Source organism: Pithys albifrons, chromosome 5, assembly GCF_047495875.1.
Source record: "Pithys albifrons albifrons isolate INPA30051 chromosome 5, PitAlb_v1, whole genome shotgun sequence".
In the NCBI taxonomy this organism is placed as follows: Eukaryota; Metazoa; Chordata; class Aves; order Passeriformes; family Thamnophilidae; genus Pithys; species Pithys albifrons.
The window spans coordinates 23216273-23240777 of record NC_092462.1 but is presented as its reverse complement, the minus strand read 5'-3'; positions in this window follow the sequence as shown (position 1 = coordinate 23240777).

The window sequence follows — 24505 nt, the reverse complement described above, 5'->3', positions numbered from 1 at the left end:
GGGAAGAAATGTGTGTGAATCAAGAACGGTATAAAAACTGTAATGTGATGCCACATTTGGTAGAAATAATGCATATTCTTGAGTTTTGTATGATAAAAAAATGAAAAAAATACCCAATTCTGTCAGGAGTTGCATTTCTGTATAGTTAAATCCTGTAACTTGCATATCTCCAGGGCCATTATGAATAATGTACATTTTAGTGTGAGGAAGTTAGTAAGCTGGGAATCATTTTGCAAAATAAAGGACAACCCTGCATAGTTTCCAGATGCAAGATACTCTTTTCGTGGTTACTACACCCATGACACGCATCCTTTGTGTTATTTTGTTCCAACTATCTGTTGATTTGTTACATTTTGAAGAATTGAAAGTGATTGACAACAGTACTGTGGACCTGTATCGGTTGTTTCTTCAGTGTAACTGTGCTAAACTTGGTGTAAGAACAGGTTGACTGGTTTTAATTTGCTATCCCTCCAAATTATCTCTTGTATGAGATACAAGTTGCCTTCTTTGCATCTTCAGTGAAAAGTTGCCAGTGATGGACATTCTGCAGGTCAGATTTCACACTGGCTTTATCTCCTCCTCTTCTTTGAATGCACAGTCTTATTGATGCTTGCAGTCTGACACTGCCCATCACCCAAAAAGGTCAGGTAACATAACAGTGTGTGTCAACTATAAGTGTGGTCAGTAAAGTGCAGTGTCTCTCCTGATTTTCCTTCCCTTATTACCCAACCTTCCAATACCTTTTTGGTTCATACAAGGCTCATACCTTTTACTGTGAGCAGCACTTTTTGGTGTGTGCAGGATTACGTGACAGTTTCCATGACTGCCTTGTGTTATTCCCTTGTCTCTTTCAGCTGTAATACAGTGTTGAAGTGTTTTAAAAAGTAAGGTTTTGGCTGCTCTAGGGAAACTCCTTCTTTTGACACTGAGAACAGCACACGTTGCAACTGCTGATTTTGATGAAAATGATGACTTATGTGGGTGACACAGAGTAACTGTGTCCGGGGCTGTCTTCCTCTGCAAGTCTGAATTTGTAAAGGCCAGAAGAGGTCAGCTAACATATTCTAATGTTATGATGAGAGTGGCCTTCACTAAAAGCTTTCTGGGGACACAAAGAGCTGTAGCTGGCTGTTTTAGGGTCTGCTAAACACCAAATCCATACTGGGAATGTGGCTGGGAAGAAAAGTGTTTTAGAACTGTTTTTGATTGCCACACAGACTTCCTTCTGCCCTCTTCTGTCAGAGCTGAGGGCGCACCAGAAGCCCTGGTGTACCTGCTGTAACTTGAGTCAATGGCTCTAATATGCGTAGTGGTTTAGTTAAATGGTCTCTTTGTTTGCTCGATAAAAAGGCAATAGCAGCTCCTGAGAACAAAGATATACACCATGTTGAGAAAGTTTCTTTTCTCTTTTGTTATTGTCTCTTCTGCCTGCTGTTTGGAATGTGTAAAATGATTCTGACAAGCTTGATATGTGCCAAAACCCAGCATGCCCACTGGTGGGAAGATTATCATCACCCACATATAATAAAAAGCTTCTAGGAAACTGCCTCTAATGATGGGTTGCTTTTCTGGCACTGACAGGGTTTTCTGTTTGTTTTAGCAACACCCGCTAGCACCGCTGCAGCTAAAGGCCTGTTAGCATTTTCATTGGAAATTCATTCCAAGACTTTATAACTCGGCTGGAAAACTTGCTTTGAACTCAAGAGCCACACAGAAGACTTTTATAGAAACTCTTTTCTTGTCTTGTATTTTTGCACTGAGAAAAATTAAGCTATTTAATCAATAATAAATAAATGGGGAAACCCAAAACATCTTAGCTAATAAGAATTTCATTCAGGAAAGCATGTAGTATGTGTTTGATATCATCATCTGAAAACTAAAACTGTGTGTAATTACTTGTTGAATTTGAGCTGAGTGCTGTGTTGTTTAATCCAATGGAATACTATTCCTTGTGAGTAGTAAAAAAGTGCTGTAGAGCACCAATATGTGGTACTTGCTTACTTTGCCAGCTCAAAAGCACATGATTGTGACTTTTGCAGTTATGATTATGATTTTGAATATTATAATCGCTGTTCATAAGTAATAACCACATTTTATTTCAGATCCTCGCTGACTCCTTTGTTCTCAGCAGTCAAACACACTAGCTCCAGTGACCTGGCTTCACTTTTTTTTTTGTCTTATATTCAGTGGGAGGTAAATATTTGCTTTTGAAAATCTTAATATCATATATGACATTGCTATTATACTTATCTAAAATTTAAAGATAATTTTCAGATAACTTTTATTATCAAAACCAGTTTAAACAGATACAAATGTCTTGATATTCAGGGACAGTGACATTATATGTGAATTTTCTTCTTTTACTATGTACCTTTGATCTGTTTGGGTGTGCAAGGTAAACTCAAATGATCAAAAAATATGAAACGAATTGTGTAATTGGATGAATCAGTGAAAAATGAATTTAGATTTATTAAGAATGAAGGCAAATTTATCAAGGATAAAGGCAGCAAAAATGTATTTCCATGATAAGTCTGTCTATACATAAATAGGACACTGGGAGGCTATAAAAATAACAGGTATGCAATATGATTATATTTTTGGATTATGTAGAACTTATTTATAAATAAGTCTTCATAGCCTCAGGTTAACATTTTAATTCTTTTAAATATACAAACACTTTTATTGCTTTTTCCACCAAAGCTGCTTATTGTTGTGTAGAATTTGGTATTATTGGTAAAAATCTGTGGCATGCTTACAATATTTATATGATGCCTAGACTGTGATCAGCCATATCAAAATCTGCCTAGTATGGGCAAAGACCAAGTATATTTGTTGATGGCAACAACATCTTAAAAGCTGTGATTTTTTTACATACTTAACAACAGCTGTGATTTTTAAAAGCTGTGATTTTTTTACATACTTAACAACAAACTTGTCAGCTGAGATTGTCATGGTGTTACACATACTGGAATGGCTTCATTCCAGAGGCATTGTCAGAGGGAAGTTGCAGCCATCTCACGGGGAGTCATTGGTGCACTCTGGCAGTCAAGAGGGCGGCAAACTGCATCCTGGTGGGCATCAACTGCAGCTTCACCAACCAGTCAAAGAGGAGAGTATCCCATTTTATTCTCTCGTGGTGAGTGCTGTGTGTAGTTCTGACCCTCAATTTAAGAAGGATGTGAAGGTTCTTGAACGTGTCTGGAGGAAGGCAACTGAGCTGATGAAAGGGCTGGAAGGCATGGCCTGTGAGGAGCAGCTGAGGACTCTGTGTTTGTCTAGTGTGGAGAGAAGGAGTCTGAGGGGTGACCTCATTGCTCTCTACAGCTTCCTGAGGAGGGGCACTGGACAAGGGAAGCGTTGAATGGTTCTCCCTGGTGCTCAGTGGCAGGATGTGTGGAGATGGCTCAAAGCTTCACCAGCAAAGGTTTACACTGGACATTAGGAAATACTTCTTTATGAAGTGGGTAGTCAAACACTGGAACCAGTTTGCTAGGGAGGTGGTCAATGTCCCAAGTCTGTTGGTGTTTAAGCAGCATTTGGAGAGTGCCCTTAATAGTATGCTTTAACATTTGTCCAGCCCTGATGTGCTCAGGTAGTTGGACTACATGATCATTGCAGGTCCCTTCCAGCTGAAATATTCTATTCTATTCTATTCTATGCCATGCCATGCCATGCCATGCCATGCCATGCCATGCCATGCCATGCCATTCTTCTATTCCTCTGTATTTCACTAAGCAACAATACAGTATGTATGTTCATGCCCATAAAAGAGTTTCTGCTGACTTCAATCAAAACTGCATCTGGCATTTCAAACAGGTGCAAGCATGTGGCATTCTCATCATGTAGAAGAGTAAGTTCAAATGCTATGTATGCTCATGTGTGACTCTCTATGCTCCTTCTGGACCAGGAGGAGAATGCTCTTGAAAAATGAGTTTGTGCATTTGCAGAGTGATAGACTGGAAATAAAATCAATATTCGTCATTAAAACAACTACTCCCACGATGGTGTTGCTGTTGCATTACCAAAGCTATTCAGTTGATGGAAAAGACAGTTACATGAAGAGGATTTTAGTGAATACTTTTCCATACACACTTACTGCATTAAATGAGATTTATTTGTATGTGCCATTGAAATTTGCAATAACATAAATAGCTCAAAAAATCTAATATTTAAGTAGTGCATCTCAACAGCTTCTTGAAATGTTATCCATTAAAACCTTTTAACTGATGGAAAAAATATTGCCATCATGTTGCCATCATCTAATCATAGGCAAAATATTTTAAAATGTCATATGCAGAAAGAAAAGAACTTAAAAGGAATTTAAGAGAATTTGACTTGTGGAATTGTTGAAAAATTCTAATGTCTAAATGGAGGTGTCTCTCAAGTTAGAGAATGGACAAGGTCAAAAAAAGGTAGATCAATAAGAGATTTTTCTCCATATTTTTAACTTTATTCAGCCTGTACTGAAATGGTCACAAACTGATGGGTCCCACTGTGCCACAAGTTTTCTGTGTGCAGCTTTTAAAAATCTATTGGTATGTACAGTGCATTCTTGTTTTTTCCCATTAAATCTTAGAGAATGGCTACTACTGCTGACACTGTATTTTCTTTGTGGAGTTCTTCTACTTTCTTATATTAGTAAATAATAATGAATAATAGTTTTGGAAGAAGGTACTGGAGTGTTGATTGTCTTAAATGGGCATACTGTGGGGGTTAAACATTCCAATGTGGATCTGGAGCTGGGAGAGTTTGCTCCTTTTGAGCTCTTACCTTCCCCACCCAGTGATTTTCAAGGAGTTATAATTTTCATGCTTTCTGAGGAACAAGGACATTTAATGTGTTTCAGTAGCACAGTTATCAAGGCATGTTCCTGGAAGGCATATTCTTTAGCTTTAATTAAAATGTAGAGAGATTAATTGTTTTCAGGAGAAACCAATATCATGGTGCTCATTGACCTTTTACACAACCCAGGCCATACAGCTTTGCAATAATTCTCACATCCTTCTCTGGTCAAGGAAAATGAGCCTCTCAATTTGAAGTCTGTGATGATGAACAGTTCATGTATACCTTTAGATAAACTGTTCTCATTGTTCATTATCATCACTGTTAATTATGTTCAGTCTAATTTGTTTAGTTTATTTCTGACCTTTAGCTCTTATCATGTCTTAATCTACTTGAATCAGAAATCTGGTCCCTACTAAAGGACATTTGTATCCTGACCAAATGACCTCTAAGTCTCTCCTTTGATCATTGAAGGGGAATTTGCTAAGTTTCTCATTGAGATACATATACCCTATGGACTTTTAACCTTTTTTTAGGGTATGGCTTGACAAAACCCATATATTTAAAATATAATTTGTTTTCCTGATTCTTAATTTGTTAATTACATTTTCTCTGGAAGTGTTTATGCATGTGAGGAGCAGAGAGCAAATATAATGCTATGGTATCTAGTATAATATTTCTTTCAAAAGAAGTTACTGACATCTGTCCTTTGAAACTTACGACTTAGTAATTTCCTAAATGCTGCACAATGCCTTAAGAAAGAAGGTGAAGAAAGACATGAAGCTGAGCTCTGTGGTGGTAACAAGGACGACCAGAAAGCTGGCTAGAGGATAGCAGCTTGCAGTTGTAAAAATTTAACAAAACAACACAAAAAGAACAACTCTTTGAGTGGTTTACTGAAATAATTTGCTTTAATCTATTTGATTTCTGATTCTTTCATCTCCTTTCACTCCAGTCAGGTCTCATGTGGAAACTGAGACCTACGAAAGCTGTACTATTACAGTACACTTACCAAAAACATACTTGGCAGTCCTCCTCAATGGGACACAAGTACTCAGATATAAAATTGGCAGTAGGTAGAGGTTAACATGGCAATTCTTCTGCTAAGAGCTGCTGGGTACTTTAATAATCCAAAATTAATAAAATGTTTCCATATCTTCCTACAACAATAGCTTTTTCCTGAGCTCTTAAAGTCACTTAAAAGATAGGTCCAACAGTAATTTATGTTGGCTTTTATTTGATTTAGTAACATTTCTTTCTTCAGGGAGAAGGATTTTGCTTGTCATCTTAAACATTGAATAAATCCACCTCTTAGTGACTTGTAAAATTTGATATATCATAGAATGAAAGCCCTGGTCAGGCAGTGGCTGCAGTCATTTCCAGTACTGAGACTTAAAATTTTATGTCTCCCCCAGAAAGGGATATCTTTCTCCATGAATGCAGTAAATGCAAATTTAATTTGAAATCACTTTAAGATTGCAGAGGTCAAATATGGCTAAACAAAATTTGCTTAGTTTTACCAAAGCAAACTGTTTTATTAACTCTATGATCCATTCATTTTACTAAATAAAGAAGGCAAGGGAGTTTTTCTTCGCTCTTAGGAAAGCAATGGGATATTTTTACAGGTGCCTTCTAATGTTTAAAATAATTCAAATCTTAACATTATACAAAGGTGTATAGTTGTAAGAGCTTTTGTCAGTTTTTGTACTCAGAGATGTCCTGCTGAAACAGCTGTACATGTGAAAGTTTGGTTTGAATTTATGTATCAGGACTCTGTTACTAGTGTTTTGTTTTCAGTGGAGTAGGCAATATTCTGTACATGTTTGTGTGATGCTTTTGTTTATCATATAAGTAAAAAAGTCTCTGATATTTCTGGTCATGTCCTCTTTGATTTATGTTCAAAGCACAATTCATGCAAACAACAAGTCTAGAAAATTTCATTTACAAAGACAGAAGTTATTTCTTAATACACACGTTTTGATGTAATGCATTTCATTTAGGTGTCATCCATTCAAGCTAGAAGATACGGAACTGAAGGAGTATAATTTCAGCCTCAAAAAGCTCAGCTTCAAACATTAATGCAAATAGGTGATGTATGAAAAGGAGAAAATAGAAGGTGAGAAACAACCTGATCATCGTTCTGGTTGAATAGCTCAGTAGGCAGTATCATACAAAGGTATTCTCAAGAGGAAATGGGAGATTATTTCCTTGTAAGACTTATGCACTAACTGAGCCAAGGGCTGTTCCATTGAGGAAAACACTTGCACCGAAGAAAAGATTTCTGTTGCAAAAAGAAACTTTTATCTCCTATTCAGAACTTGAGATAACTTATGTGCTTATTGTTTAAAACCTGCAAGGTTTTGCCAGATTTTCACTCCCGGTAGCAACAGTATACAAGTTTGTTGATGCACAAACTGAAGTAGAATTCAACTTGCCTACTCTTGATGCTTTGTAGGTCTAGCAATATTAAAAGTGAGAGCAACTGATTTTTGTCAATAGAAGAAACTGACAGAATCAATAGAATTGTTTAAGTTGGAAGAAACCTCTAAGGTCATTCAGTCCAACCATTAACTCAGCACTGCAAATCCACCACTAAACCATGCCCATATGTACACCTATATGTCTTTTAAATACATCCAATGTTGGTGACTCAACCACTTCCATGGGTGGCTTGTTCCAATGCTTGACAACTCTTTCACTGAAGAAATTTTTCCTAATATCCAATCTAAATCCAGCCTGCTGCAACTTGAGACCATTTTCTCTTGTCCTATCATTTGTTACCTGTGAGAAGAGACTGATCCCCATCTCACTACAACCTCTTTTCAGGTAGTTGTATGAAGAGTACTAAGGTCTTCCCTGAGCCTTTTTTATTCCAGGCTAAATGATCCCAGTTCCCTTAGCTGCTCCTCGTAAGACTTGTGTTCCAGACCCTTCACCAGGTCTGTTGCCCTTCCCTGGATTTGCTCCAGCACCTGAATGTCTTTCTTGTAGTGAGAGGTCCCAAACTGGACACAGCACTCAAGGTGAGGCCTCACCAGTGCTGAACACAGGGAGATGATCACTGCCCTGGTCCTGCTGGGCACACTAGTGCTGATACAAGCCAGGGTGCCATTGGCCTTCTTGGCCACCTGGGCACACTTCTGGCTCATGTTCAGTTGGCGGTTGACCAAAACCTCTGGGGTGTTCCCCCTGGGCAGCTTTCCAACCACTCATTCACCAGCCTGTAGCACTGCCTGGGGTGGTTGTGACCAAAAGGCAGGATCTGACATTTGGCCTTTATGAACCTTGTACCATTGGCCTTTGCCCATGGACTCAGCCTGTACTGATCCATCTGTAGATCCTTTCTACCCTCCAGCAGATCAACAGCCTCCAGCAAATCAATTGGCCCCAATACTGTCCCCCGAGGAACACCACTAGTTGACCTGCTGCTGACTGGGTTTAGTTCCATTCACCATCACTCCCTGGGAGTGGCTGTCTAGCCAGTTCTATACACAGTAGAGTATGAGCTTTAATAAATAAAGACAGCACACATGTATTGATTTAAAAGGTAAAATGTTTGTCATCCTTTTCACAGTGTAAAGGCAGTTTGGTGTTTGTAATTAAAGGGAACCAAGAATTTCTTCTGTCTGTAGATTTCTGCTTCATCATCTTTGTAAATAGTGCTGTCTTGTGAAATGGAGTGATACATGCCAGACTTCCCTGGAGTAGGATGGACCTTATTTTTTCCTCCCTTACAGCAGTAGAATCTGAAATAACTAATTTGAATTGCTTTCATAATGGCACTTTTTTTTTATTACATCATGGAAATTAAAGTATAGCTGTTTTGTGCCTGCCATGGCATCTGAAAAAGTAATTAACCACTTTGTCTCACATTCTGAAATGTTTCTTTCAACTTCTTTTACCTTCAACCTTCAGTAATATTTCAGCTTTTAAAAGAATAGAAATCATTATAAAACTATTATCGTTCGAAATAACATTTGGTAAAATCCTCTTCATCTCCCTATTAGTCTGCTTTTATCACTGCTAGATTTTTTTGCAATGAAGGCTGTTGTTCATGTTCTACTCAGTTCATCTTTTAAAACAGAAGTATTGTATTAAAGGGTCTTTAATAATAAATTCTCTCTCACTAACTCTGAAATCCTTTCTACACTGACTTCTAGAACTACTTGTTAACTTTAAGCCTCATAGTTCATTACTTGCGATAAAAAACATAAAGCTAATAAGTTTAATCATTTAAGTGAAAATTATTTTTTAATTATATGAGTTTGTACTTATCATCAGGCAGCAGTTGTTTCAATACTTTTTTGGCACAAACATACAAAGATAGTCTCCAATAAGCTCTCTAGCTCAACGTTTACCTTGTCTAATGTAGTCATCTGAAGCTGCTGCCAACTTAGCTGCCAAAAGGTATCTCTTATAACTGTGCAGGCCTGTCATACTCTACTGCAATTTTTAGCAACTGGCCATAAACTTTGCAGAACTGAGGAACATCAGGCTTGCTTGCTCTGAGCTTTTCTTGGCCTCCTTATACCTTTTCTGTACTTGGTTTAAATGTAATTTCTCTAATTGACCAGGTGCCTGCAGCAAATTTGCTTTACTTGGAAAAAAATTTGTACAGTATGACAATAGTTTCTTATAGATATCTGGAATATGAAAATGTTTTATGCAAAATGAGATATTTCTTTTGTAACATAATGAGGTAGAGGAGTACAGTCCTGGTAGCAAATGTCTGGGGAAGGGTAAACTAATTATACAGTAATACTGTGTCTAGGGTTGAGCTGGCAAAATGCTAACTGTCCAAGATAGAGAGAAAAAGTTTTCTGCCCCCCTAACCAGTCAAGAGAAAAAGAGGAAGAGGAAAAAACCCCTCCAAACTAGGTTTATGCTTAAACTAACTATATATATTTATATAGAAAAGAGAAAATGAAGAGAAAATTGCAATATAACACACACTTACACGAATTGGATATGACAACAATTTTCTACCTCCCACCGAAAACAGATTTTATCACTGCAGTTTTATAAGCATCCCAAAAGACACCCAGCAAAGAACAGAGAGAGTGACAACAAAATGTTTCTACTTTCTTGAAACTCAAACAAAATGCAAGTAGCAGCAGCAGGAGCAAGGCCTAGCACAGTAGAAGATCTGAAGCACATCTTTTCTACTTCAGCCATAATGGAACTGACTAAGCCACTCCTACACACCGGCTCTCACGTCTTCTGAGATGATGTCGTAATATGGTATGGAATACAACATTACTGGCTAGAAGAAGTCAGCTGTTAGCAAGCCCAGTCCAGCTCAAGTCAGCTGACAATTCCAGGCCTAGTCTGCACTTTAAACCCCAGATTTTTAGGCCTAACTGGCTAAATTCGTAACGTACTGATATGGGATGATTAGCAGTGGGACACAGACACACTGCAGTCCCCTCAGTGAATCACTCAGTCAGTTAAAGATATGAAGACCTGGAACTAGACAAAACCAGGTTTAGGAGTAACAAAAAAATTTTTTCTTTCCTACATAACAGCCACCACATATTAAATACATGTTCAAAGACATGTATTGCTGCAGACCAATGAAGAGAAAGCAAGGTGCGAAAACATCTTATCTCACATACTAAAAAGACCTCAAGTGAGTTTGACAGAAAAAGCCATTGGCAGATGCTGAAAAGTGTGAGAAATGCTCTCACCAAAAACTTAGAAGGGACAAAGTCTTCAAAGGAAAACTAAACTTTTATTTAATGTATTCAGCTGAACTGGGTGTGTCTTTCTAGCCCAGGAGGCAGATCCAGCACAAAAAAACCCCAGAGGTTTTTGTACCCTTTCCCAGCCGTGGAGGTCCCTGCTCCCATTCCTGCTGGCTGGTGCTAGGGGAGCTTACAGGCTCGCTCATCTCGTCTACCTGCCCAAAACTCCCACCCCTGCTCCAAAGGCATGAAAAACAAGTTGAAACCACCTTTTAAAGTACCCAACTGTCAAATACTTAATTACCCACCTTCGCCCTTTTTGTTTCCTTACTTATACAATTTTTTTGGCTTCAGTAAAACCTCAGTTCTATTTCTAACATAAGTAACTACAGCATCCCTGATTGCCAACATGAGAATGACACTGTTTTGGTGATATATGACATGCAAGCTTAATATCTAGAAAAGGAACTAAGAATTCTATTTGTAATAATTTTAACTGTGTATTATTGTTAAAATGTTCTTGAATATAGAAGCAGTTTTGCCTTTTCCTAACAATAATTACTTGTGTACTCATAATCAATCTTGGATTAGGCTCAAGATTTCAATAGTGAAGAAAAATTGGATTATTATAGTAATGACAAAATCTTGGCTTTATTTTTACTCTCTATAAAAAACATAATCCTCTGCAGAAGTCAACATCCATTTGTGTCTCAGACTTTGATTCCAGAAACCTCCATCTTCTAAGTATGGCAAAACAAAACTGTATTTCTGACTTACGGAAGAGAGTTGATCAGAGCAAATAAATGACCTATACTCAGAGGCACATTTAAGGAGGAAAAGTTCATCATCTATACTTCATTGTTTATTCTTAGGCTTTAGTCATTAACCTATTGATCTTGCTTTTGAATTCACCCAGGTAAAGGTTTCAGTTTCCCTAGAGGAGGGAGTTAAAGATGTAATAGTTCAGGCTATTCACATACTTAAGTATGAAATTTACAAGCATCTCTTCTGGGTGTATTTGTATTCTCACTAGCAGACAGCTTTCTCCCTGAAGACAGGCAGTCCAGTTCCCATATTTAAATGGTGGCATGATGACTCAACAAGAAACATTTTAATTTAGCTTTGTTCATCCTGAAGCCATATGATGAAGCTTTTGGATCAACTTGTATCTGATAGTTACATAAAAATTATTCATATGGAGCTTCAGCAGGTGACTGATTATATCTCACTTTGTCTATTCCCAAAAGACGAAAAGTGCTTTTATCCAAATAAGTAGGTTAAAGCTATGGCAATGCAGTTACTTTAGGGAAGGATTATCACTGAGTCTGTACAACTGAAGCTCACCCCTCAAAGTCTTCCTTTTGCAGGCAAATGCTCCAGGCTTGCATTTAGACTGTCTTGATCTACACCAATATGAAAGGCTGCAGCAAAAGTTTTCAAATGTGAATTCTAAAGTAATGCGAGATGAAGTTTAACACTAGATAAGTGGTCTGAATTTCCCCATTTGTTTTTACTTTAAAGATCATATTAACTAGGATAAGAGATTCTTGACTGTTAAATTTATGGTTCAAGTAAGGTACAGACTTTCCATCTACAGGCAATTATTTAATCCATTTTGTGAAGTAAATGACTTATTTTCTAACTTTGCTTCTCATTTATAGTTGGTATAGTCTTCTGTGACTGCTATTCCTGTGGGATCTTCTAGCAAGGAATTACTAGAACTTGCAATAAATCACTGTAAAGACCACCTGAGAGAATGCACAGTAATTTTCTCTTAATGCCTGTGTTTGTGTTAGAAGTGTTTGGTAAAAACAGTCTGCCCTAGGGAAACCCAAACACATTCCTGGTATGTAGGGTGCAGATTTTAAAGAAGTTAAAGTGGATGAAGAGCTTCCTTCAAAGATCCAGAAAGATTAAAAAAAACTAGAGATATCACTGCTGAGCAAAAGTAGGCAATTTCTGTAGTACAGAGGTTTACTTAATATTTGTGATGCTGTAGAGATGAGGATGATGCAGAACTGTGAGGAGCTCTGTGAACTGTTCATCTAGTGTCTTTAGAGCATGGTAAATATGCAGCAGGACTGACTCAAGTGTTTGGATTTACATGACCTTGGCCTTGTGCAGCTGTGCATAAAAAATGTATTGCATCAACCCCAAGCACCATGAAAGCAGAATTTAAACAAGAGTAAGCACCAATTTTTGTGCACTTAATGCTGGAGTTGCACAATTGTGCATGTAATCTTTCTCACTGGTTATATACAAAAGTTTCAGGTTTTATAGCAGTAAGTGTGTCCATTTTTTTGAAGTACTTCTCTAACTAAGAAGAGTGCAACATAGTGCTGCAGACTATTTGCATTGATTTTTTTTCTTATAAGAGAGAGTAATTTTTTTCCTTAATAGAAACCAGGCCTGCTAGAAGTGGAAATAATAATTTTTTTGTTGCTGTTGAACTCCTGCTAATGCCTGCTATGTTAGCTGTGTGATACAGATCTGGTTCTTACTCAGAGGTCCTTTCTGCGTTTATGGTTGTAAAATCGAGCTGTTCAAGAGGTAGTGCTACAAGACTTGCCTTTCCTCAGGTTGGCCCATCCATACATAAAGCTCTTTACTGAGGCTTAACCTTTAAATTACATCTTTCTATCTCAGTCAAGTAATAGACTCTAGAGGATTTTGCAAAGCAGGGTTAACATGCTGCCTGTCTGTCCTGTACTGGCTGGGTAATTGCAGTCTTTGCCGATGAAGTGAAAGATCTGATTTAATTCTCTCTGAGCAATCTCCAAATGAGTGGTAACTTCACATGTCCCTATGTATTCTACTGAAGCTGTGAAGGAAAAATTCAAGAGCTGTGCCAGAAAAGAAACTATACAAAGAGGAACGTGATTCTGTGATCAGAGCACTTACTTGGAAAAGTAAGTGCAATTAATTTCCTGGTCTCAGGGTTGTTAATGAGTTTCACCCTGTGACTGGCTAATGTAAAGAACAGAAGCAACTGCTGAGCTGTGCTGTCAGCAGTACCTGACATGGCTCATTTCGAATTTGCCATGAAGTTACATTGGTACAGCATTTATTTTGCAAATGAGATGTGCCCACAGCTCATTAAAGCCCTGTCTATACTCATCAATGAAATGGGAAAGAGTTGCTAGAGTTGGGAGCAGTTTTCCTTCCTAGGTCACTGATAACAGTGTAACCACTGTGGGGAGGTAAACTATGTAGAATTGAGATGCATGTAGACAAAGATGCATGTAGACAAAGAATTGAGATGCATGTAGACAAAGAATTTCATTGGGCTCTCAGTGCTGTACTCCTTGTGGTGTACACCAACAAGAGCCAGATCTGAGAACTGCCAACAACCCTTGTTCTTTATTGGCTTCAGAATAAGTTGAGTGTAGGTTTCATATACGTGGTGGACATATGAGAATATTTAAAAAACCTGTTCCTGATTTTTCTCAATTAGATTGTTTAATGAAACATTTTCAGGTATTTTGGATGGCTGACTGTACAGCTGAACTCTTTTAACAAATATGTTTTCCCTGGAATAAAACACCAAAAGTGGACACAGTATTTTTGTACACATGTAACGCCTCCTTAATTTTTCCTTATGTTACCCAGATTTGTGACTAGAAAATACCCGAGTCTAAAAGAAATTGATGGATAAGAAAATAGATTTCCCCCCAGTATAATTAAAAAACTTCTATTACTTTGTAAATAAAAAAGCAAGTCTTAATAGCAGGAAACAAATCGGGGTTTTTTTGGTATGAGTTCCTGCTGCTTTGTACTGGAAGAAAGCCATGTCACTTTCATAGTTTATTTTAATTTTTGAGGGTGGAAGAAGAGAACGTATTTCCTTGGTTATACCTGACCCGAGCCAGGGAAAAAAAAATCAGCAAAGGAAGGAGCAGTGTAACAGCTGGTGAACTTGATAATATTTTTTAAAGAAAGGGAGTCTGCGACTTCTCAGTACCAGGTCTGCTTTCACATTTTGATGAAAGTGAACCATGAAACAAAAGGGTAAAGATGAGCTTTATTTGATATTTGAGACTTGTTCCTTGACAAATATTTTTTCCATCCCTATTAAAGTAGAGGAAAACATGTAGAAGAAAAAAGGCAATTGCTTTCAGATTGAAAGAGCTCAGACATTTTTCACCTCTTTGACACAACCCAGAATTACGTACAAAGGAAAATTCAGGAAAATATCTTTTGCTTTTTTGCCTCATTTTGAGATGCCTTGTTGAAGGATATATTATCTCTTGAAAGCTGACTTTGATTTGTTTGCAGTATTAATCAGCTGACTTTTCTCATGATCAGTTACATCCCAAAATACAAAAGCTCATGTAGTCAAAGGGATAATGAACTGGAAAAAGATAAGAATGCCTTGAACTCTTTCCTTAGAAGGAAGATATAAGGCACTTGGGTAAAAATCATGCCTGTAAGGAGGAAAAATGTGAGATAGCACTGATGTAGTATTTTTCTTTTACATTTGCTGTTTGTGTGGGTGAATAGGAAACAATGAAATTCATGTAGGACATGAATGTCTATGTAAATTTCTTGAAAGTGGCACTACATGGGGCACTTTAAAAGGAAGAGGGTTTGCAGTTAGCTCTAGTTTCACCTCATGGTAACAAGAGCCTTTTCCAAAAGTCCATACGACGTAGTCTCTAGTCTGTATTGGTGCCTTAATTAATTTTTAAACTTCCTTTATTTTTTAATACCGAGCATATTTGTATGAAAATTCTTTGTAGCTTCTGAAACTCAGTCCTGCGTGAAGATACGCTTTTATATTTTTAAAATCATACCATTTAAATTTTTCTAACCATAATGAATAACTTTGAATGAAAGGATATTGGATTAATTCGAGAGCGACATCTGGACATAAGTATTTATAAGAAGGTACTGATAAATTTCTCCTTCACTCTTGTGTTCTCAAAAATGCTTTTCAAATTCCCGTGTCTCCAGTTTTCCACCAGACAGTCATTGGTTTGAAGCTATAATAATTTACACTCAAAAATTTGACTTGAAAAAGAGACTTTTCTAGATCTTAAGCTTTCAGTGAAAAGTATTTATGATGCCCCACTTGTTCTTTTCATAAAACATGTAGATCATTTTGTCATAGGTTAGTCCTGTTCCTTCTTCATGACCCATGTGATTTGTTTCTCCTAAGAGCCATGATTCTGCAAGTGGTTGCCCATGAAGTCTTTTCCAGAATTTATTGCTTTGTGTGTAGTACTGTTGTGGTGCTCTAAATTGTGTTTCTGAAGTAAGAAGACTAATGGGGATTTTGTTTCAGAGGGTTTGTGTACATGCCGTTTAGGGAGATGTAAGCTTCTTTTGTAGTTAGTCAATCCAAGACCACTTCTGGAAAAAATGATTTTCTGTTGTCATAGAGACAAAAGCAAAAATAAATGCTATAGTTTCATAAACAAGCACGTTAAATATAGCCTTTAGAGAAACACTACGGCCAGAAGAAACTGTTAGCCACTGAATTTCTCAGTAGAGAAAGAAAATCTCTTTTAGTGTCTGATGGTTGCTTGTGGTAATGTCAACTATCTTGTATTTTACAAAAAGAAATTGGGGGCATTCTAATTAATGTCTCATAATTTCTCTTTGCTATAATCATGGATTAATCTAAATTTAACTACTATTTTCAATTCTAGGGTTTTAAAAATATGGTATTCTAGTACAGACTTACTTTCAATTTTGGATAATTTTTGAGACAATTACAGTTTCTAGTCAGAATCATGTAGATAGTCTTATGGATAAGGTTAGATCAGTGTCCTGTTTGTCAGGATAAGTCTTCAATAGCAGGCTCATCTTTGGGATTAACATATTTCTTTGTCAGGTGGTCACCTGGAAAAATGACACATTGTTTTTTTCCAAGATTTAAATGAGACCAAGTTATTTATTATGTCAGTGCATAGACAAAATGTGATTCCTCAAATACAACACTGTGGACTTCTACGTTAATAAGGGAGCAATGTTGAATGTTCTGTCTACTGGGAAGAGAATAACCAGGCACTGTGGTGGTACATTTTTCTGGGCAGGTTTTTTTCCCACTGAACCGTACAAAGACAGGGAAGGTATTGCTATTCAAAAACTGCATTAGGGTTCAAAAAGGTTTTTTCCTAAAAATTTCTTTACTTTTTCTTCTTTTATTTCTCAAATGCTTTTGATTGCTTAGCCTTCCAATAATCCTCAGGTGATGGCAGAACATTAGCGTAGTTACTAAGACCCACCTCCACCAGAAAATGTCAGTATCTGACTCCCAGAGTAATCTTTGATAGTGTTTTGGGAGATGTTCTGATTCAGATACAGAAGAAATCTGAAGGATTCTCTGAATCTTTCTGGACCTGGAAAGGATTCTTATTTCTAAGGATAAAATAACAATGAGATGTGTTTTTAAACCTTCTGATGTGAAAGGTATTTCAGTTTCAAAACTGTATATAGTAGTGCTAAAATCAAAAGGAAGAAGTCTGATTACTTGTGTTTCAGTGCCAGACAGCCTCCAGATTATTCCACAAGAGATATGGCATTTTTGAAGGTGCAAGGTTAAATTAATGATTGCTGTCAAGCACTTTAAGCACTTTATGCTGTGACACTAGTATTTTTGAGGCACAGAATGTAGTTGAAGACTCGTACACTTAGGAAAAGCAGGTTAGCTGTGAAAATCTCCCATTTGTGTTAGAATAAGGTTCTGTTCTAAGTGCAGGTGCACAGGTCTGTGCTTTCCACCATCCTCAGTGAACTGTGTGGATCATCATTCAAGTGATTGACCATATGCCCATTCCATGGTGGTGCAAATGTGTTGCTACTGGCTTGAGCCCAGAGTCTTTGCCCAACAACCACATGTCCAGAGATTATTCGTGCGTTGTAGAGCAAAGTCCAACATCTGCACTTAACTTTTTAAAATTGTAATATTTTTATTGTCTAAATTTAGGAAACCTGTATTTCTTTGCAGTTTTAGTAAATTAACACTGGATACTGTTTTGATCTGGAAGTCTGTTGACTTCCTAAACTTTTTCACAGCTGCATATACCTGTCAAAGTACTTGTCTCTTGTAATCAAAGCATCATGAACAAGAGCCTAAGGAAATCCTATAGCCCTGAGTTTTGTTTTGTCTGTGAGAGGAAGCCCAGTTTTTTATGAATCTCTAGGATGGATCTATGTGGGAAGGCCAAGATGAAAGGTCCCAGGGTCATTTCTGCAATCTTCAAAACCTCAAAGCGTACAGGCTCTTCAATTCTGGTTTGCAGAAGCACCTGCTTGTATCTGGATGTAGTTACCCCATCCTGCTTTGACAAGGTATAGAGCAGGGGCTATTCCTGAAAAATCCTCTTTTGTAAGTTATGTTTACTGTAAGGACTGACATTGTTAACAGGAGAGCTTCTCCCATTCTTTCAGTTCTCTGTTCCATAAAGTTTCTTGGAGCTCTTGAACCTCAGAAGCTGGATGAGATGATGCAACCTTCATCAAAGCTATGGTGTCCATCTGACTGATGAAAAGATACTTTACTGGGACGATTGAACTCCAAAATCAAAATATCAATCTTATATTCTGAAGTTGTACTGAACACACAGCAAGTTTTGACCCTCTGTTCTTCCATGGACATTGTACTCCTGATCACCACCAAAGCAATCTGTGAGAATGTCGCAGGAGAACCTGTGTTTTTCAAGGGCTGGTACCTCACATAACGAGTTTACGCACCCTCTTTTTGCTGTGCAGTGTCACTCTAGTTACTCCATCAAAGATTTTCAATATTCAGAATGATTGCTGATCTCCTTTCTAATAATGCTTTCTCGTTCACTGAATTGGGGTGACTTGGGCCACTATTCACATCACAACCACTCAAAACCACTGAGCCATGCAATGCTTAGATTTCCCTTTCATAAGCTACTATTTATGATAGTAGATATTTTTTGCTATTTTATTTCTAGCAACAAAGACCTTACTCCATAAGTTTAAACTCTTCAAGGAGTTTTGAGAGACTAAAATGATGGACTACTGTCCATGTGCTATGAACTATCTAAAAATCCTTTTCACAACGTATGCCCCTGTTTCTTAGAATATATTAACTTCAAAATAATTGTAAAAACCTTATAGAAGTGTTTTTTGTATTTTCAATAAGACCATGTATTCTTAAGGAAAAACTTCTGGAACTTATAATGTTAAAACTAGAACCTAACATCATGATTGAGTGTTGCCTTATGGATACTGATTGTCACTTTATAATATTTCATTCCTTTTCCTGGTTACTTTAAGTTAGTTTGACAGAAGTATAAATCAAATTGGCAGCATGAAAGTTATAATTTTTTGTTCTTAAAATGTCAAAATTTATGAAAAATTAATTATGGTGTTCTAAATTTTAATACAACTTAATGTACTTAGTATAATTTCCTTTTCTATATATTACAATGGAACATATCTGAATATATCCTAAAGACATAGGTCTCTTTATTACATTTTTCAGAGCTCCAAAAAGAGGTGCTTTGTCCTTGTTTTTTTTATAATGTTAGGCCATTACATCTTTTTTCTTGTTTCTATTACTAACTGAGATGAAAAAAGTCAAAGGATACATATTCTCCTTTTCTCACAGTGCACAGCCTTGCACTGTCAAAAATGTCACAGGTTAATGGTACAACTGAGCTCCATTTATCTTATTCTGACAGCTTGTCCAACGTTGTACGTCTAGCAACAGCATCTCTCCTAAAGTAAGTGACATTTTTAGCCTTTGTTCTTTTCATATGGGCCTGTTAAAAGGATTTACAGTAATTCTACACTGAGTTGCTTCTTATTATGTGGAATTACAGTGGAGATTTTAGACTGATTTAGTTCTGTAGAATAATTAATACAGTGTTGAAAATTAAAGTCTTACCTTAGAAACCGGGCATTATAGGAACAGATTTTGTGAAAAATGATGGTCTGTATTTTTAATTTAAAAATCTTTCTATTACACTTATTTAATTATTTATGGATGCTAAAAATGGCTAGCATGAGGTAGACAGCAACTTAATTTTATTCTCAAAAAATTATATGAGTCATAATCAATGGTTACTTATTGATGACTTATAAAATGTATCAAAATTTTTTTGCTGAAATGGGTTTTATAAAGTCAGGGCTAACTAAAATCTGGATAATCCCTGTTAAAAAAATTACATTGTTTCATTAAACATGTTGAAATTGGCTATTGTGCCTCTGTAGGCAATAGCTATTTGAAAGCAAACTGAAAGCCCTCCCAAATTTGTCACATTTTGAAAGATGCTTGATTAAATTAAATTTAATAGATTTAAATATAATTTTAACTTGGATAGCAGAAAGAGTTGGGAATTTTAATCTTGACTTAGAGGAAGCAGCAACTGAATTCAGGTGGTGTTTCAAATGTTTTCTTCTTAATTTAGATAAATTGAGTGTTTGATACAAAGAGAGACATTTGTCTTTTATGGTCTGGTCACAGTGCAGCTTTATTGAATTCTTTGGAGCATAGAACAGAATGGAATAATTCAGCTGGAAGAGACCTACAGTGATCATCCCAATCAAATTCTGTAGTCTTTTGAATATACCAGGACAGGAATTCTGGAGGTCTCTGTGTTTTGGGCAAATCCACTCCCTTCTTAGAAATCAGATTCTTTCTAGATTTGAAATATAAACTATTTCCTCTGTGAAATATCTGAAAGCTTCTCAAAAAAAGGCATATCTGGTTATATATTTTTTTTCTGCTCCCCATGTTTAAAAAAAACCCAAACAGACTACATAATCATTTCAAAACTATTTCATAACAAATCTGACAATTGTAAGAATATTCTTCTCCTCATACTTACAGTACCTAGACCAAGTGCTACAGGATGTCTTCTGAATCATTCAACTTTTATTAAAAAATATTTACCATTACTTTACAATAATTGTATTTGGTGTTTCCACATTATTTCTTAATTCTTTGTTATTATTTCATGGAAAGGGTAATGTTAATCACATTTCTTTAGAATTTTAAAAGATTTCAGGAAATGATTTACATTTGATAAGGTGCATACATATTTCAGCACAGCTAATTTGAGCATCGAGGAGCAAAGAGTGAAAGTAAGGGATGCTGTCTCAGAAATACAGTTCGCTGGAGAGGAAATCAAAATTATAGCCTGTCATTACAGAGCACTTCATCCATCTTTCCCCCAAACCCAACCAACCAACCAACACTGCCTCCTTAAGTTTCATGTTGAACTTTTACAGAAATACTATGGCTGAAGAGTGAGAGGGGAAGGGGTCTCCTGGGTCTTTGGCTTGAGTTTTGGTGGATTTTTTTTAACTAAGAAGTTATTATATCTCAAAGTTCACATGGGAATTTGATCCTTTTTATGCTTTTTTAAGCTTGAGATCAAACATAAATAAGCTTAATACTGGATGCAAGTTTGATGTCCCATTTCGAGAAGGATGACATGTTTTCTTCTTAATTTAGATAAATTGAGTGTTTATTGTGAAGTTGTTTTGTATATAGTGAAACTCATACTCTAAAATTTTCTTCTTTGGTGACTTAAATCTTTATTTTAGAATATAAAAACTATTATTATTTTATATTATTTTTGTATTATGAGGTCCTGTCAACTGTAGTTAATACAAGAATAATTAGAGTAAAATTCACATTAACCACAAGAATTAACAGAGTACATTTTTATAAAATAACTAGATGAAATAATTTTTTACATTAATGAGTTTATGCAGTGATAAACTTATTTTTTTCAGTAACATTCATATATTTTTTCTTCCCAAATATTTTCTTTTCCTTTGTATTCTAATCGCATAGCCATCTATTAACATGCTATTGTAAACAAAACCTTTTTCTTTTAATTGTTTGAATGGCATTACCTGCAACTGTCAAACTGAACAAGTAGATTCCTTCCAAAGTGAGTATTTATGCTCTGTCAGTGTCAAGAAGCCCCAGGTAGACTCTTATAGTTTAGCATCAGGACCTCAACTAAGTTGCTATCAAAATTTTATTGGCATGTAAATGGTTCAAGTATTATTGATTATTTTAATGATGGGTTTTCATTCAGATGTTGATTTAATAGTATCTGACATGAACCAATATATAATAACCATGAAAATAAGATCTGAAGTAAATTAATTTTAAAGCAGTTTATCAGGAAATTGTTAAAACTGTGAATGTATAAGTGTATCCATTGTGTTTCATAGAAACATAGAATATGTCAAGTTGGAAGGAACCTGTAAGAATTGTGGAGTCCAACTCCCTACTCCTCACAGGACTACCTAAAACTAAACCATATGACTGAGAACATTATCCAGATGCTCCTTGAACTCTGACAGGTGGAAGTCTGACAGCTTTGAATAATCATTGCAATAATTTACTGATTAACATGAAAAGCCCTTTGTCATTTTAGGTGATTTTGATCCTTGTAATTTTGAAGGATTTTGATCGCAGGGAGGGTTTCATTTGCCTCAGCACTTCTGAGGCTACTCCAGGCCTGTGCCCAGTTCTGATCTCTCTACTGCAAGAGAGACATGGATAAGATAAAGATAGTCCAACTAAGGGGCACAGAGGTAGTTTCTGACAGTAGCATTTCTCATATAAGGAAAGGCTGAGAAGGCTGGAACTACTCAGCCCACAGAACAGAAGGCTCGAGGGATCTCATCCATGTATGCAAACCCCTGAGGGAAGGGTGCAGAGGGGACAGAGCCATGGTGCCTAGTGTCAGGATTAGGTGCAGAGAGCACACTCTGAAATGTAAGAGTGTCTATCTGAACACTGAGAAACACTTTCTCTGTGGGTGTGACTGAGTGCTGGCACAAGTTGCCCAGAGAGGTTGTAGAGCTCTATATTTGGAGATATCCACAAGCTATCTGGAAATGGTCTTGGGCAGCTGGCTCTAGGTGGCCCTGCTTGAGCAGTTGTATTGAAGCAGCTGACCTTCAAAAGCCCCTTCCAGCCTCAACCATTCTGTGATTTCCTAGAGATGTGAAATTAAACACACACTGAATATCAAAACAGTGGGTCTGGTTTTAGCCTGGTACAAATGTACCTACAATACTGAGCTATTCTAGGTTTACTTCAGCATAGCTGAGGCTATGCCCACAGCTATCTAGCAGGCCAGTGGTAAAGCATAAATAAAACCAGGTTCCTTGTATAGTTCCATCTGCTTTTTTTTCCAAAAAAGTGTCATTAAGAGAAGTGCATCAAATGCCCTGTTTGTCTTCTTTGACAAAAGAAGTGTTCTTCAGAATTATGTATTCTCTCTTGGGCTTTGGAATTTATTTGCTTGGTGGATTTTGTTGTATTTTTTTTTATCTTGTATGTCTTAAGGTCACCATCCTGGTTTCGGTCTTTGTGGATTTATTCTGCGATGGGAACACATTCTGCAGGGCAAAGTATCTTGGGAAAGGAGTGAAGGGCAGTAGGTGTGAGGCTGATCTATGGTCCTTTCAGAAGTGCTGCACTGACTAATTGCTCTACGTAACAGTTTTAAAGAACCTGATTAATAGCTTTACATACTACATATAGTAAAGGGAGGAGACTTCAGGAATTAAGATACAAACATTTCTCACAGTGGTAGGACATATTATCTTAGACATTAGAGAAGACTTTTGGAAGTGTGGATGAGAACACTGTAATTAATGAAAGCTGGAATTTAGCCAAGAAAATGTAATAAACATGTCTTTTCCTGGAAAGAGCCCTTATATCTGACTACTCAGAAAAGTCAGATGTACTTCTCTTTCAAAGTACTTCAAGTTCTATGATTCATTTATCATAGAATCCCAGCATATGAATGCTGCATACAAAAGTCAGTTTGGTACTGAGTAAAAGGAATATTTCTGAAGTGAAATTAATTTATATTACTCTTTAATGGTTACACAAGATCAAATTTTCAAGGCTATTCTAATTTTTTCTTGTATAATGGGTGAGTTTGATTGTTCATATCCTAAATTGTTCAATTACAGAACTCTTTTTTCCCCCTTATGTTTCTCATTTTCCTGCTGAACATAAATCTATCATTTCAGAATACAAATCTTCACAGAAATTTCCCATGTATTTTTATCTTGTTTTGTAAAATTTAAATTTTTTGTCATGTCACAAATAAGCATTTTTTGCTAGTATTTGGGCTCTACATTAAAAGCTCAGTAGTACGATGCTCTACACTTCATCTTACTCTGACAAGCAGAGGGATTGTATTGCATTGTGAAAGCAAAGGGAAACTACGTATTTGAGCTCCCCTGTTTGATATTGTGCTGTTCTTAAGTATCCCTTAAAGATACATTTTGCAGGTCAACCCACCCAGGCCCATTGCTCTCTGAAGTGATTGATGTTGCTATTGTCTCTGATCTTGATCAACTGAGCCAGCCATCCATCACGACATAGTGGTAGAAATCTCTTGTAGGTATTTATACCAAATCAGTTTATTAATGTATGTAAGTATAAATTCTTACAAAGTGTAGGTGAATGGAGGTGTTCACATGGAAGCTGTAGCCAGCTGTGGAGGGGCTTGCTGAGTCAAGGTCAATCAAGCATGGAAAGGAACAATTTGTTAGGTAAAGTAACTATTGCAGCTTCAGAGAAGGTTGGGAGAGAGTAGGGAGGTCTGCATATTTTCATGAATGTATTTGAGGTAAGTAGGTTTGTGCAGAGGGAGAGTCCTACTGGGATTTGTGGAGAATCCCCCCCAAAGTTGTAACTATAAAATCTTGTTTACCAGATCAGGGTTTCCTATGTGGTATGAACTGGTAAAGTAGGATGTGCAGGAAGAGATTGTTCTTAGTTATGGGATGCAAGAAGAAAAAAAGAAAAGATCAAAACAACTGAATACAAGCAGCTATTTCTCTAGCCCGACTTCCAGTTCTCATCTCCGTGCAAATAAACTAACCTTGATTTTTCATCAATTTCTTCACTTCCTTTTTTATACTGTATTTTAAACTGTCCAGTATCTTTTGGATGTTGAAAAGTAAATATTTTTAGTTTAATCTGATTTTACATTAGGTGATTTCAGTGCAGCATCTGACATCAGTGTGTTCCTCACATAACTGATGAAGCTATCAAAACACTGAAACAA